The following is a 16,910-nucleotide window of genomic DNA, read 5'->3' on the forward strand; positions in this document are numbered from 1 at the left end:
AATGGCGCCATTTTGACGCTACAAAGACATCACCTCCCGTTAGCATTCCACTGACTAGCATACATTTTGGCGCCACTTTGACAGCGAATAACTTTACATCTGAAGTGTTTAAAGACTCTATTTGTCCATTGTTTATTTCTAAAGAAACACGACAATGTATAAAAGGCTCCATTACCTTGTACCTCACGTTATGGCTCCATAGCAGACGCTTTTATAAAAATAGGCTAACGATTGTGTCATAACCAAGTGACTTACTGTCGCATAGTAGAAGATTTACCGTATAGTACAGGAGAAGCTCGCAGGCAGTTTCGACTTATGTTAGCTGTTTAGGTTTAATTACTAATGTTAACTAGCATGTTAGCGATCAATAATTAGCCTGTGCCCATGTTATCTCCTAACATACACCTACACTCTCCGTCTCTGTAAGATTGGGAATGATTGAGATTTCTCTTGGCACAGCTACCAGAAGACTTAGCCTACAACTTTCAGACACGTTGCTCACGTCACATTTACATTGTCTCTCTCAGTTGGAGGCTGCGCAGTAAAACAAGTAATCACCGGAAAAGTGCTTTTAACAGCCTTCACTGGTCTCCGTCCGGGCTCTGTTGGTCCATTTTATATATGTCAATGGGAGGAGCTCAGCTAGCTTTAGAGCTAAGGCGGGGCTACAGATCAGGTGTCCCTAGAACCCGCGTATCTAACAGTGGTTCCACATTACATTAGTTCCGCATTACATTAATTAATTTGCATGCAAGTTTTATTTATTTATTTTATTTAGTGACGCGTCAACGCAAATTATTTGTGTCGACGCATTTACGTAATCGATGACATACGTCGACGAATCGTCTCTGCCCTAGTTCAATCACCTCGGAGTACGTTCACTCGGAGTTAGGCGCGTGCACCACCACAATAAAAAGGCAGCATGAATGGAGCCATGATACTACAATTCACCATGGTAACAACCACAAACAAACTGGTCGGCGGAAATACTTATACATACAATACATGCGCACATGTACGTATGTATTATGCGTCTGCTGCAAAAGAGAGAGAATTTGTGCGGGAGAAAATTGCTGTAAGAGTAAATGCGTAAGTTCCAATATAGTGTCGGCCTATATCATATTTAATCATAAGTATAGCCTAATATTACTGGTGAAATGGTATTGAACCTATAATCTATTTCATTTAGGTGCAATCCTGTGGCTTACTAATCCCATTCTGAGGCTGCAGCACCATCATTAACAGAATTATAATTCATAATCTTTTATTTCAAAGGGTTTACATCATTCACCTGCAATACTGTGGAACTCCTTTTTAATGGCTCTTACTGGTTTGTGTCCATGGAACACTACAAAAACATTTAAAACACGTTTCAGAGCGAGTCACATTCTTCTGACGGCACTTTGTCATACAGTGGCTTTACTAATATCCTCCGCATCACCAATGTGGTAAAGAAAACTGCTGTTTGCAAAAAACTTAATGTGACACAAATAATGTGCTGGGATGTAGACCATGTCCACGATGGGTGACATTAATGATATGAGGACAGATAAGGTTATGTAGGTACATATGTTGTATATATGTACATAACTGATAGACTGGGAAGAAAAATGATACCACTCAAATAGGTAGGCTAGTATCTGGAAATTAAAATGCATCTATTGTCGCCTAATATCTCCCGACGTATGTTTAACTAACGAAGTAATACAGCTTCTTCATCAACGGGATCGTCGACAAAAGGAAATGCCACGTTTCAGAAAAAAAAAAAAAAACTTGAGGTTTCTGGAAGAAAACCTGCTCCCGACCAGGTTAGGTTCACAGGCTCAGTTACCATAGTAACTGACTCTGAGGTTAAGTTACCTCTCTTTCTGAACGGGCTAGAGTTCCCCCTCTCTCTCAGGTTTGATTAACCTCCCTTTCTGAAACAGAAAATCCAGAGTTTCCCTCATCTCAGGGTTAACAAACTCAGAGTTTTCACTAAACCTGCTTTCTGAAACGGACCTCTGGACAAAACAGGAAGTAAACACTGACATTTTAGCATGCTTTCTTTCTGTAGTTGCTGGGTGTGTCTCAAACCGCCTACTTGCGCACTTCAAACACTTACTTTAAAGTATATAGTGTAGATAATGCAAAAAGTCAGTGCACTGAAAATACCCGAATGACCCCCTAAAAAACGGTCAAAAAGTTCAGTGTGGAACGATGGACACTACGCGCACTAAACGGGTGGCATCTTGACTACAAAGCAAAAAGGGGAGGGACCAGGGATGTCGGCAGCTGATTGGAAGAACGCGTCAAGTGGGTCTGGCATCTCCCGGATTTCACAACAGAGCATCATGGCGGCTCGTTCAGAATACAATCTTGTGTTTCACAAAAATAGTTCACCGAAACGTGTTTCTGAAAACATTTTAAAGGTGCTCTGTTTGCTGTATGTGACAAAAAATGTTGTAGCCTAAAAAACGCGTGACATTGCTTAGAGTACTTTTAAGCAAGAAATAGGCCATACAGTTGCTGAATCTGTCTTAATTTTAGATCAACAAAGATTTTCGTAAGATTTTGAGAGGCGGCGAGCCGAGCCGACCACTCATCATTTCCGCTAAGTGTTTTAACATAAGCGTTCCTTTTGCGACAATACTAACCATCAAAAGTGGGCAATACGGCAGTAAGTGGTCAGTGCACATTAGCAGTGTACTGACTGAAGTATGCGGAATGAGTCACAGCCATTGTGTTTTAAATTCATGGTGCTGGTCACCTTTATGGCAGAAGTCTTGGGTTTTGGCTGCAATTAATCTTAGCTTTATTGGTGCCCACTCACTGTCTAAACACCATTTTCATCACATGACTGACTTCAGAAGAAGCCGATCGTAGTCAATTCAAGGTCTTCTGTTTCAACCCCATGTCAACGTTGACAGCGGCCCTCAGCGCTGCCTACACAGGATAAGTTGACCCGTTTTTCATTCGTCTGTCATCCTTTCAATGGGACATGACTCTCTAACAAGATTTGTTTTCTAAATGAAGACTTTGAATGAGTTGTTGTGGCAGAGGCCTTGTTCAACAATAAGTTTAAATGAAAACCCATTACGATTAGTATAACGTTACTGCATTATAATGCTCATGCTTAAAACAACCAGTCCTGACCCTGTTGCGTGCATTGTCCCCAGCACAACAAATGCCAGTGTCTGTCCAGAGTATTTCTTCCTGATCTTCTTAATAATAATAATAATTACAATACATGTTATCTATATAGAGCTTTACAAAGTACTCAAAAATTATACAACCACTACATTAAGCACCTTAGTTTAATTATAACAGTGGAAGGTGAGATAATAGGTCTTTCACTGCATCTAAGTCAATTTCAAACCATGGCAGCACTTTTTTTTATAATTTTTTTATTGATTTTTGAGTTTAAAAGATACACCAACAACAGAAAGAAGTATATACTGTACACATATATACACACACAAACATATATACAACAGAAAGATCCAACCCAAAACGAACACGCTGCATTGTCTTCAAACTAAGTTCCCATGGCAGCACTTATGATCTACAGCAGTTTTCACCGGAACCAACTAAGAAAAAAAAGAAAAGTCAAATTCTAAACATTATTTTTTTCCAACAATGTGGAATGTGATGCAAATTCCATGTGTGAGTGTGACAAACACCAGCTGTGTGATTCAGTTACATACGATAATGGGGGGAGGGCCATCAATGCAAAAATAATTTAGCAGATGGCTTTGATACAGGTAAAGTCATGATCAAATTTGACTTTGAAGTGGTTTTTAAACCTGCTATTATAATGCAGTGTTTCAATGTAGTCTGTGCATATGTAAAAATCTAGCCTATTTGTCTTAATGTTTTTTTTGTGTAGTCTTTTTAGTCACTGTCATTCACACAAATGGACTTAGCCTGTGAGGTTCACCAAGACCACGCATCAAGAGTCCACTGCTTGATGTCAGTTTGACCTCCGTTTTTTTCTCAATTGCTGCCATTTCCTTTCTTTCTGCCACCACTTTAAGCTTGTTTTTTCCCCTCTCCTATGTCACCTGCGTGTGAGTTTGTGCTTTTAGCCTTTTGTGAAATGGCACAGTACTCCGAGTCAGTAAGCTGCTTTGAACTCTGTCGCCTTGGACGCCTGCCAGTGGTGCCACAAAAAGAATAGTCCTTATTAAGTTGTTAATGCTTTTTTTAAAACTGACATGTCTTTCATTATTCTCCTTTTGATCCTCATCCAATTGGAGTTTAAACTTTCCCAATGAACGTGAATACTGTAGGTTTGGTCTACATAATGACTGAGAGGAAGGGGAGAAGGAGAGGATGTAAAGATTTACATTATTCAGTGTTTTCTGAGAGAGTTCTTACTGTACTTGAATGGTATTATTAAGCCAAATCCTGTAATTTGAATTTTTTTTACTGAACAGGACCACTATTTGGGCTGTGTTTGTACTCTCATTCAGCTATTTGATGTACAGTCCCTTTGCAAAATGACTTTGGTGCTCAGAAGATCTTTTTAACTGAGAGGGTTGCTTGAGCTTTTCGTTTTCTTGCTGATTTAGATTGATAATTTAATTAGTTCAGAACATTTTACTTGTTATCCTTTTATTTATTAAAATTAAAGTTTATGGACTTGTTTTGGACTTGAATGAAATGGAGTTCCCTTTGCTGACAAGTCTATTAAACAAATTATTCACTTTGAAACTTAGGTTCCCACACGACCACTCACTGAGGCTTTAGAAATGAAGAGTTACAGCGATGCACATGATTCTCAGATGTAAAATGAAAACGAATCAAATCTGCAAACAACATTCTTCACAGATCTGTGAAATGTTTTTGACTGTATATAATCAAAATGTTTCTACAAATTTCAAGTGCTATGCAAACATTATCCTTAATTAAAAAAATACAATATTTATAAAACAGTGAGTATGTTAAGTACACACAAAATACTGGTTTTATATTTAGTATGAAAGAGTTGTATGTGTCAGTGCCTCCAGAGCTGTTTTACGAAAAACAAGAAAATATTCATTTGATGTTGAAGGTTTAAGTTAGAACTTACAGTATATGATTCAAAGCAGTCTCAAAAGGTCCTGGACCAGACATTCCAGCACTGGTTAAAAGGTCACCAAGTTAAAAATGTGGTTGCCACTAATGGTGTGCTGAAGCTATGAATTGTGCTTTGTAGACTTCAGCAGGTTGAATCAATTCACTTCTGGTTCAGTTTTGTAAATTCAGCCACAATGATGCAGTGCTCGGTCCCTGATTGCAACTATGACCAAAAATGCTAAACTCTGATTTCACAGCTTCAACCGTGTTTTCCATAACACCGGCCACTGAGGCCCACGGATGCTGTAATATTGAGTCACGTGCATCGCCAAACTTACAGGACTTTAAGGACGCTTACAGAAATATGCTTGCCAGAGCAGTCCACCCAACTAGGTGCTGCGCTACCCCTGGCGTCGCACACCGCTCGGAATTGCCGTCATGTGCTGCGCTCAAAGTTAAAATGATTTCATCTTTGACCTAGTTGCCACTGACCTTTCAAGGCGCAACCAATTCCAGAACGTTCCTGCGCTGCGCTTTGCTCTTTGCTCGGCGCCCTACCTCGCTGTTTTGCAGCGGATCATGTGTAGGTGGCTTTAAGGAAAGGCAGCCGCCATAAGCACATGCTGAAAGCTTCCTTACTACCTTACATTGCCATTTCCCTTAGAATGCTTCTCATGTGTCTCTACCAGTTTGTCTCCTCTTCTTTTCTCAGTGCTATAGCTTTTCAACTTGCTTTTAAAAAAAAAAAAAAAATGTCTCATTTATTAAGTATAAGATTTTCAGTGAAACTTTTTTTGGTCTCCAGTACTTTTGTGCAACTGTATTGTGCCTGATAGAATAGATCATGTTTTCCTGCGTGATGTGAATACTTGACATACTTTTACTTAGTGAAATACTTATTAAATTGAACTCGCCTAACCTCTCCCATCCACCCCTTATTTGCATGTCTTTTTTTTTTTTAATAGCTATTTAAAATACGTTCTTCTGCATTTCCACTTGTGTCTCGCTCACATACACACACACACAGCTCCTCCCACCATGTGGTTTTGGTTTTTTTTAAGCCCCCAAGTCACCTTCCAGGCAGCACAGCAATGGTTATGTTTAAGGCGATTGCGGTAAAATGCAGTTGGGTTGTCAAGGTCAAAACACTACATGTAGCAGCTGTGAATCAAATAAAGTTATTATAAATAATGTTATGTCATTTTTTTACTCTTACACTGAATGTTTGCTGCTTCAATCCAGATGAGTATTGAAAAGTATTTTCCACGACTGAAAAAGGCCCGTGTTGAGGTTGAGGACCAGCCTGAACCGGAGGTATCAGTCTCAAACAGAGCTCAACAGTCCGACCAGTGGAATTAGTAATGTTATTAATTAGTTAAGAATATTTTCAGGCTTCAACCAGCGAAAGACAGGGTCAGGGAGAGAAAGAGATAGATTCGTTAGGTATTGAAGCCCCCGTGACACGGGGCGACACCCACCTCCACAAGTTGCTTCCTAATCTGTGGGAAACACTGCTATCTGTCATTTGTATTACGATAAAATGAAAAAGGAAAGTCAGCCTAACAGTAGAATTGCCTCCAACAAACACACATCTTGCCCTGAACTCATCCATTCTGAGGACAGAAAGGAAAGGCAGATTAAAGTGTTGAGGGCCATGGTGGTTTAAAAGCAGGCGAGGAGTAGAAAGGGGATCACAGTGGTGTAACACTATTCCTCTGGATAGGGTCAGAGATTGACAGTCTTTCAGTGTTGTGAGTGATAACCAGTGAAAACAGTCCTTATTAATGTATATCCAATGTTTAGTAATGAGCATACTGGGTATACTAACGAGTTCCTCTGGCCCGTCTAAAATAATAAGTCAGCTCACTAGCTGATCTTGATTTATTCTACCATTTTTGATTACATACACTCTCGACCTTGACCCTTTTTCCTCAAAACCTTTTAATATGAAAGTGCTCCCATCTCGAGAGAGTTTATAGACCAAACCCAATGCCTTCCTCCTCCTTTTAAGCCATCATTCTCCTCTCCACTACTCCTTTTTCCTGAACAATTCTTTTTTATTTCACGTCATGGCTGTTTTTCCAAACCATTTCCTCCCGATCTCTCTCTGGTGCTTTCTCTCCAAGTTTATGCCTCACTCTCATTCTCCTCTCCCCCCTCTCGTGGTTGCTATCCTCTACGTTCTGCGCTCATATTTCATTCTGCCTCTCATTAGGCCCTCTATCGCTCTTGTCCACTCGTCTTTCTTTTTTCTTTTCCTTACTCGCTCTCCTCTCCCCTTCTCTATCATCCTCTGCTCTTTTGCTGTTCATCTACTGCTATTCCCCAGTGCCATTCTTTTTCTTGACCTTCTCTCACACTGTCTGTCTCTTGCTCTCCCTTTTTCACACTTCTATTTTCATGCTACACTAAGTCAGCGAGCAGTGTACACAAGCATATTAAGCCAGAGAGAGAGGGAGAGATGGAGGAGAGAGAGAGAGAGAGAGAGAGAGAGAGAGACTCTCAGTAGTTCTCAGTGTGCTGACAGTGACTGGGGGAGGTCATCTATCTCCTGGGTTTTCTCTCTCACCTCCTCCCTCCTCAGACAGCTAATTCAATATGTTGAGAACAGCACAGAGCGCTGTTCCTTTGTCAACAAATTTCATTAAGCAACATTAGCAGTGCTATCAAAGAGGTGACAGGGAGGAAATGATGGATTCAGATAAGAATATTGAAAATGAAAGTGTTGGAGAAGCAAAACGTCTAACGCGTGCGTGTGTGCGTGCACAATCTCATACTTGCCACACTTGTCCCCAGCCACTTAACAGGCAGAATTTACATAAGCCATTTTGAATTTTCATTATTTCTCTTGGAAGGATTTCGTAATTGGATTTCTTCCCACAGAATTTCTTCCTTTCTACAATCGTACCCAAGAGGAGAGGAATACTGTTAAATTACTGCACCATTTGAAGTAGTTAAAGCTGGGTGTTGTTTGCTAATTTTCTGTCCTGATAGTGATAATAACATTTTGCGAAAAAGGAAACCATTTTAGCATTGCTTTCCATACATTCACATATCTGCTTTTATAAATGAATCATTTGCTATCATTTTTGACTTCCTAAAACAGTACGACAGTGCTAAAATGTAAATGTACCATCCATTTAACAGATTGTTGCTGAAAGGGTACCAAAGAAACCATAACTCCCTGACTAAGATGGCACATTTTGACTCACCCTATTTTAGTTTTAGTTTTACTGAGTTAAAAGTTTGTGGTCATCATTACAAATAAAAGGTAAATGTAACTACACACAGTTGATAGTACTGTACTGATTTAATTTTGAGTCAGGGTGCTGGTTGGGTTTTGGGTGTTAAAGTTCATAATTTAAAACAATAGAGGCTTAAGATGTTAAAAGGAATTTTTAAAAAAATGAAGAAGAACCAGAGACCCTAAGGTAATTTCAGACAAGCGTTCAATACTCCAGTCACACTCAAAGGCATTACACATTCACAATGAATGAACATTTGATGGGAAAGTGGCAGAAAGAGTGAGTGAGGACAAATGATAAATTAATATTGAATAAAGCCACTGTGAGAAGAGGAAACCGCAGAAGAACAAGCTGCTGACAGTTTCCCACAGACTTAGACCAAATAATTATTTGAAACTATTAGTGTCATGTGGGGGAGGTCTACCTTTAGGAACAGCTTGTTTTGGAACAAAAACAGTCACAGACCAGTATTTTAGAAGCTTCCAGCAATGACACACTCTGATTAGATCAATCTGTCCTGCTGCTAACTATTACCAAATCAGGCAGACTCAATTCAGCTGGCTTTATAACTTTATAACTAAAAAAGTGTGTTAAACACTGCATATGTTTTGTGACAAGAAACTAGAATAGGTCACTTCAAAAACAAAATGGCAGTGACAATATCTGAATAGGATTAAATTTACAAATTTGAAAACAAGTGTAATTTAGTAGGCAACATGTGTTTGGTGCATAGTAGATATGGGCTTGTTATTGTCCCACACTTGATAACACTCAATCGGATGTTTTCACTCAACATGGCATGACGCAGCAGTACAGTTGACCTTTAGGGAACAAAATGCTTCAGTCATAAGGTGGCAAACGTGAATCTGAACTAACATCTGGTAGGTCTGTGAATGACAAAGGTGATCAGCCAGTTGACTAAAAGGGGTCTGCTCAAACACAGCAATCCAGCAACACATCGAACAAGCATGCAAAACAGTGACGAAGATTTTATCAGCTGTTTAATAATTGCCAACTTCACATGTGTACAGTTACTGTAGTGTGTCACAGGAAGGCACGCACACACAGAGTTAGTTACATTGAGACGTATTCTGATACTACCTGACAAAACTAAAAACAATTGGCTATGTTCAGCAAAAGATTGACGCCACGCTTGAATATAAACATGAGGCAAGCCTAGTTTTGCATGATACACTGACTGACCAGAACGAGTAAACCGTGCCATTTTCACACGTGGTGGATACTCTCTTTAAGTGGGTATAAAAAGTGCCAACATTTTTTTTAGCAGATTCACATCTGATGTTCTAGCCGCTATCTAAACACTGAGAAAAAGACCTACAAAACTATGCACACACGCACGCACGCACACACACACACACACACACACACAGGTAATCCCTCAAATTGTCTTGCGATTCGGATGGTTTCCATCCCTTTTGTTACCCCCTCATCCCTGTGTTCTTTGTTCTTCCCTCCCTCTCCTCCTTCGTCTGGCTCTCTTGCAACTACAGGGAGCAGTGACTGAGTGAGTGTGTGTGTCATATTGTTTGTCATAAAAATGGGATTTCAGCAGATGGATGGAAAGATTCTGGAGGAAAAATGCAATCTAAAGGAAAGTATACACAGAAAGAATGGATGGTTATGGTTATCGGTTTCCTCTCTCCCACATGTATGGGGAGTAACAGACTCCATTGTTCTTTTGTGTGTGTGTGTGTGTGTGTGTGTGTGATATAAGTGCCGTTTGTGTCCTAATACAATTTTAATTCATGTGTGTGTGCTTGACGCTTGACTTGTGTGGGAGGTGAAATGGGGAGAGAGCAGAAATTCATTCCTGTACAAAGAAAAGGAAAAAACCTGTGCAGTGAAACGCAAAAGAAATGAACCTTAATCTAATATTTGCAATCAAAGGCACACATCACTACTTACACATCGATATGGAGGGATTATCTTGTTTAGTAGATGCGCAACTGATTGTTTGTATACGGCCCTCTGTATGTAAGATATTTAAACAGATTCCGTCTGTGTGTTTTTGATACGGTGACAGGAAGGGAAATGCTGTAAAAGAGAGATGGTATTTCCCATATTAATGCTGCTCTCCTCCGACTCCTCTGAGATGTTGACTGATGCAGAGAGGATGAGCCAAATTTTCCCATGGGGATTATGAACAATTCATGTTGTTTTATCTATTCATATAAATTCACCTTTTCTCATTTTTATTTTAGGAGTTCATGAATGTGAATTCTGTTTTAATAGGATATTCTCTACATTTTCAGAAGTGGCAACAATTCTAATCTATCTATCTATCTATCTATCTATCCATCTATCTATCTGTCATGGGTGTATATCTCTCCATTTCAGACGATTAAATTTACAGTAGATACAGTCCATAATCCGAATTTGTAACAATATGACAACTGTAATTCAAAGCTGATACATCAGGCCTATGTTTTTTAAATGCAATATTTTTAAATTTTTCAATAATAAAACGTCTGACTGCAATTCAGTATTTCCTTGATTTCTATTTCAAATACCCCAGAAACTGTCTTGTGCTACACAAACCGCAGTAAAAGCAGGTAGTGGTACAGTGGACAACTTTTTGCCAGTCTCTAAAGAGGATACATTTTTAACTTTTCCAACCACTCCCAACATTATCTGCTAAGGCTGGCATTGTTTGTCCTGTGTTTACTGCTCCTCTCTTTAACTTTACTGTCAGCAAACAAGTGTAGTCAAGTTTGTGGTGCAGCCAGCATTTATTTTGCAAACTGCTAATGCAATGTAAATGTACGTAACTACACAGTAGTTCCAACATTTCTTTTCAGTGTGGGAATTTTCCTGTGGGTGGCTAGAAGCAGTATGTTTGGAGAACGTCTATCTGCCATAACCAGATAGCCATTACTTGATTTTAATTAGGGGTGCACGATTCAGAAAATGTCACGATTCAATATCGATTTTTAGGCTTAAGATTTCAAATCGATTCAAAAAATGATTCTCTATTCAAAAAACGATTCACAGTATGTAAATGTAGTTACTTTTCCCATGTGATTGCAGTAGACATACAATACTTTTTTTTTTTTTAAATGAATCGATTTTTGGAATTCTGTGAATTGATTTTGAATCGGTAGAGCTTGAATCGCGATACGAATGTGAATACATTTTTTTGCACACCCCTAATTTTAATGTGTCAATACTTCTTACGTTTAGGCTGAAAAAGATTGAATAATGAATACAGCATGGAGGCTATTAAGAGTATGTTAATGTTATGATATCATAATTAGTAATCCAATGCAACATGTGGCTCAGGTACACACACACACACACACACACACACACACACACACAGGTATTCTGCCTTGACGGGTCTTTTCTAATCCTTCTCCGATAAGAAACCATTTTTATGAATCCTGACGCTCATCAGACGCATTTAACACAAAAGAAAAGCTTCGGACAATTAATGACAGCTCCCTCTTTATCTAATTCTCTCCTTCATTAGTTTAAGGCTGAAGGATGAAGGGAACAGAGAGTGATGATGTAACAGAGAAGTGTTTTACCAACTTGACTGCGGCCTAATTAATTCCCCTCCATCTTTATTCAACAGAAACTATAATTATGTGTTTGGTGAGCTGAGAGCTTGACTCTGAGAGTTAAGGGAGTAGATTTGTGTGGGTGAAGAGAAACTAGATCTATTTTCAGATCCTGGACTGTCAACAGCATTACACTGATTTCCAGTGTTGGCTCTCTGCTTCTACTCTGAATTTCCTATTTGTGTCAAATAAACCAACATACACTCTCTCTCTCTGTATCATTGTATCTAAAAACCCTTTCCTGAGCTGACTTGAGACTGACTTTCATGTGCTCGTGTCTGTTCTTGTTCTTTTTTCCGTTGTATATGCTTTATGGTCATCATTAGAGTTAGTTGAAAATGACCAGTGATGTCCATTCTGCTCTCTCTTACATTCACACTACAACTTTTCCCCTTCTTTACTCCTCACTGCTGCCTCTGTTTTTACTGCATGTCACAGTAAATAAACTTGATATAATATAAAATAATGCATAGGGATACAGGATCTCTTAGGGCAGAGTTGTTGCTGTCAAATATCATGCAGATGAAGTATTTTTGCCTCATGCGTGCTGACAACACCTATTTTCTAACTGAGTGTGTGGGGGGTGTTTGTCAGTCAAACCTCCACAATCTTTTCTTTTACACTAACTTCTCTCCTGTCTCTCACCCATTTATGTGCTGTCAACAACTTTTCTCCATCATTTCTCCATACAGCCTGATGCACGCAGAATACAGTATGTAGATTGAGGCACGTAATGTGGAACCAAAGTTCACAAGCAGGAGTTCCACTCGGAAACTTTTGGTAAATGTTACCTCGGTCCCCAGCAAGAGGATTTTGTCATTCTTTGAAACTTATAGTACTGTCTGTTCAAAATAAATGAAAAAAAAATTAAAAGATATCCTAATGCATTTGGGTTTTTTTCCACTGTACCAAACTTGCACCGAACTGTGACTCCTAAACTGTGGTATTTATCCAAACCATGAATTTTGTCTACCGTTACACCCCTATGACCCATGCTTAGGCTAAATGATGGTGCATTGTCATTTGAACTATGTAGTTTTTCTTCTTCTCTCTAGCTTTTTCCTCCAAATTCAGTTCTTAAACTCTTAACACGAGAGCAGCAGAACTGTGCCTGTCAAAACACACCTTATACAGATGTATGGGAGTGAGGAAGCTGGAGGCCAACACGAACAAAATGATTGAAGTAGAAAAATTATAATTATGAGCCTGTGTTAAGGACAGAGCAGAGGAAGGAGAGCGAAGGGATGGATAGCTTGAACGATGAAGGACAGCGTAGGACAAGACAGCTCAAACAGCATGTAGGTGGCTATTAGGCACTTGCTGTTATGCCAGATTCACTTGTAAATCTTGAATGACAATATTTACATACTATACAATTTTTTAATATGGCATGTTGCCACTTACAGTTACAGCTTATACTGAAAAAACTCTGGTCCTGATAACCAGCATTATAGTCTATTCAACACACTGTATTAATTTAAGTGATGCTGGGGGGGGAGCAGTCACATTTACTGCCAGAAGTGTCCCAAAAACAGCACACAAAAGAAAAAATGCCTCCCTTACAGTCTAGCAAGAAAAACAAACTAGCTAGTTAGGCCAAAAGACATTAAATTATAATAGGATGTATGATGTACCACACCTGGCTTTCCTTTTCAATGACTCAATCTCCAAATAATTAAAGTGTGTTGAACATGGTTTAGTTCTGGTCCTGGTTTAGGCATCAATGTTACACACAGTCACAAGTATTTGGGCCTATATACTGCAATTATGCTAATAAAAAAGCAGGGCATAGCAGACATCACTATGAACAGATGTACAATATGCACCATACCACACCCAGTTAAATGACACCACAGACAGTGCCATTGTTTGACAAAGGCTAATCATAACAAGCTCTGTTATGTATGTCTCAGTGTATGTCACTGAGCTGCAGTGGCACAAGTTTTGGAAGTCACACCAAGTATATTTTAGGCACAGTATGTGGCACGGCGGCCGATACAACATAAACACAATAATATGCATGAAAAACGACTTACTGTTTGTAGTTATGTGTCCATGTGCTGCTTCTTGTTCTTGTCGTCCTTGACAATGTCCTAACGTTATTCCGAATGTAAGGATGAAACATGTCCTCCACACTTGTCACAGGATCGACAGGTTGTTGCTGGAGGAAAACCAGAACAGTAACGTTATAAGCAATGAAGGCAGAACTATGTCGCTGACGTTTCAAAGTCTCAAAACCACACCGTCCTGCTTCCAAAATAAGTAACGTTATGTCTGAAATACACATTGTCAAGCCACTTATGTTCCTGACAACTTATTGTATCTAGCTAGCTAGATAGCTAACGTTAGCTAGCTGGTGGTGTGTGGGTCTGGTCCAGTCTGGTACGGTCCCTCCAGAACTTCCAGCAGTTAGCTATTATTAGCATCAAAGTTCATCAAAGTTACCTTGCTCTGCTGAAAATAGATTGGTTTCCGATTCCTAACAATGCCATTTTGAATTTCATTCGCAGACGAGCAATAAACGGATGATGAGACAGCTCTTTGTTATCAGTCCAGTAGAAATATGGACACTTTGCAGCATAGAGTATGCCATCTTTTAGCATGCACTTGCTAGCTGACAGTTAATCATAATTTTGGTTTGTTAGAGGAGGCTCACTATGGCTTTTAGTTTTACTGGAATCACTGCTGTGATTTGTTTCAATAAAGAAATACAAAGCAAGGGATGTAGATAGTGTGCACAGTTTCCCAGTTTATTCAATAGCCTAAATATCAGGACTGTTGCAAACTGTGTCCTGACCTTGGCCCCACTTAATACATCCATGCCTTGGCCCCTAAGCTTAATACAGAATAGTTTGGTAGGTTACAATTGTTGTCATCTCTAATTGTTTTGAGGTAACAGAATAACAATGCAATTTGGCTGCATTGTTATTCTGTCTGTATGTCATGATAAACTGAAATCCTAAGAGAGTAATTAGAAGGACATTACTTCTGTTTATGTTATTATGCTGTCACTCTAATGTTTTTATTTTTTTATTTTTTTTATCTGTAAATAACTGATAGCCATTATTTTTTTTCTACTATGCCATTCTCAGTTGATCTGAGTTAAACATAATTCAGTATTTGAAAACTGACCTATGGAACAGATCAATAGTTTCTCCTGAACTTGTCCTTGTTGGCCCACACAATTGACAAAATAGAGAAGCCATATAAGGCCTTAAAGGTGCTCTAAGTAATGTGACGCGTTTTTTAAGCTACAACATTTTTTGTCACATACATATAGTTGCCTAACCTGACTCCGCCAGATGGATGGATTGCTTCGCATTTGCTCGGCATATCCATCTGGGAACTTTCTGTTAGACAACTTTTGGGAAGGGGCGAAAAATACTGGTTAGCTGATTGGATAAACCATCTGTCTATCACCTATGTTGGTGATAGACGGGCCAAATCAACCAATCAGATCAACGAAGCGTATGAAAATACAACCACAAGCCCCTGCTGCTGCAGGCAAAGCATAGCTGTTAGCTCAGCAAGCAAGCAACATGTCGGTAAAGGATATTTGCCGTTTGTGTAACGAGAATTTATGAATAAAAGGCACCCTTTCACGTTCCCGGCCCATATTCCAAAAAAAGGATCCAAGAGAAAAAAGCATTAGCGAGCAGTTAACAGAATTAGGGCTACCGCTGGCTGATGGTTAGCTGATTGGATAAACCATCTGTCTATCACCACCTAAACCCGCCTCAAAATTGGCCCAGTCGTTTGGTGAACGGCTCCAAATTTTCTCTATCTCAAGATGCCAGACTGATCTGCGAGTGGAAAACTGGAGCTCGCGAGATCAGGACAGTGGCTAATAGCTGCCTGTCCCCTGAACACACTGTAAAAAAACGTGGTCTCTGTAGACAGCCCAGGCTCCACAAACGGCAACAAAAACAAACCGTGCCAACCGCAGTTCGTTTTTGTTGCCGTTTGTGGAGACTGGGCTGTCTACAGAGACCGTGTTTTTTTACAGTCTGTTCAGGGGACAGGCAGCTAGCGGATAGTGAGGAGATGTTTGCTGTATGTGACGAAAAATGTTGTAGCCTAAAAAACGTGTCACATCACTTAGAGCACCTTTAAGATTAAATGTTGCAGCTTTATGCTCAGCATAGCACATCAAAGATGAAGAGTGGACTATGGGGAGCATATTGTATTGTATTGTATTTCAAATCAGAATTTGTCCCAATCTATTTGTGCTGACTTGTTCAGTGCCAACCAATAGATCCACTTTCTATGCCTTACCATAGGCAACTCTCGACAAAGCTAAAACAAAAAACACATTATTTTAGGATATTTCACTGATAATTCCATTAACCATTGCAGTCCAGATTTTCCCACCTGCTCAATGAATTTAAGCAAACAAACTTCTTGTCAAAAACTTTCTGGGCTTCTGGAGCACTGGCCCCTGTTATACAACCTGATCCCATTCCACTTACATTCTGGTAAGAGCAGCAGCAACCTTCCTGTCAGAAGATTGCTTTTTTTGTCCTTCATGCTATCTGCTTTTTATTGCCCACTATTAATGCCACCTTAATGGGGAGAATCTTTATTTCATTTCAGTAACAGAAACACCTCTACTGTAGACTGCAGTAGCTTATTAAGAAAGGCACTGACTCAGGGTGGCTGGATAGCTCACCTGGTAGAGTTTGTGCCCCATGTACAAAGACTCAGTCCTATATAATAAAGGCCTAAAATGCCCAAAAAATAATCTTAAAAAAAAAGAAAGCCATTGACTAGTGATTTGAGCAGCAGATGTTCAAGTTACAATCTTGTTTCGCCAGTTTTTCACATCCCAATAGTTGATGCTGTAATGTAGCCCTTATTTAAACTGTAGGTTTGCTTTAGTTATTGTCTGTTTTGATCTTTAAACCCACCACTATATTGTCTGATAACATATTTCTCTAAAAGGATAATAAACCCACCTTTTACTTGAGCTGTAACCACTGTGGTTTGTAAGTTTGTTGATTAATATCAGTTTGACCTGTTGTGGCAGATTTCTCTCTCTGTTGTG

The 16,910-nt window shown here is 39.4% G+C and overlaps 1 long non-coding RNA gene across 1 annotated transcript; it reads right to left on the reverse strand.

Annotated features, from left to right (window-relative positions):
* Positions 1–3,486: 3,486 nt before the first annotated feature.
* On the reverse strand, positions 3,487–14,605 carry LOC114562490 (uncharacterized). The gene is made up of 3 exons (XR_003693502.1): positions 14,312–14,605; positions 13,903–14,027; positions 3,487–3,569 (listed from the first exon to the last, which is right to left on the reverse strand). It is a non-coding gene; the product is annotated as an uncharacterized LOC114562490 (long non-coding RNA).
* Positions 14,606–16,910: the final 2,305 nt, after the last annotated feature.

This window comes from Perca flavescens, chromosome 10 (genome assembly GCF_004354835.1).
Source record: "Perca flavescens isolate YP-PL-M2 chromosome 10, PFLA_1.0, whole genome shotgun sequence".
NCBI lineage: Eukaryota > Metazoa > Chordata > Actinopteri > Perciformes > Percidae > Perca > Perca flavescens.